Below are 242 nucleotides of genomic sequence, written 5' to 3' on the forward strand. Positions count from 1 at the left end.
ACTAAATAGACATTTCTCCAAAGAAGACATACAGATGGCTAACAAACACATGAAAAGATGCTCAACATCACTCATTATCAGAGAAATGCAAATCAAAACCACTACGAGGTACCATTTCACGCCAGTCAGAATGGCTGCAATCCAAAAGTCTACAAACAATAAATGCTGGAGATGATGTGGAGAAAAGGGAACCCTCTTACATTGTTGGTGGGAATGCAAACTAGTACAGCCACTATGGAGAA

This window comes from Bison bison, unplaced genomic scaffold (genome assembly GCF_000754665.1).
Source record: "Bison bison bison isolate TAMUID 2011002044 unplaced genomic scaffold, Bison_UMD1.0 scf7180017846103, whole genome shotgun sequence".
Taxonomy (NCBI): Eukaryota; Metazoa; Chordata; class Mammalia; order Artiodactyla; family Bovidae; genus Bison; species Bison bison.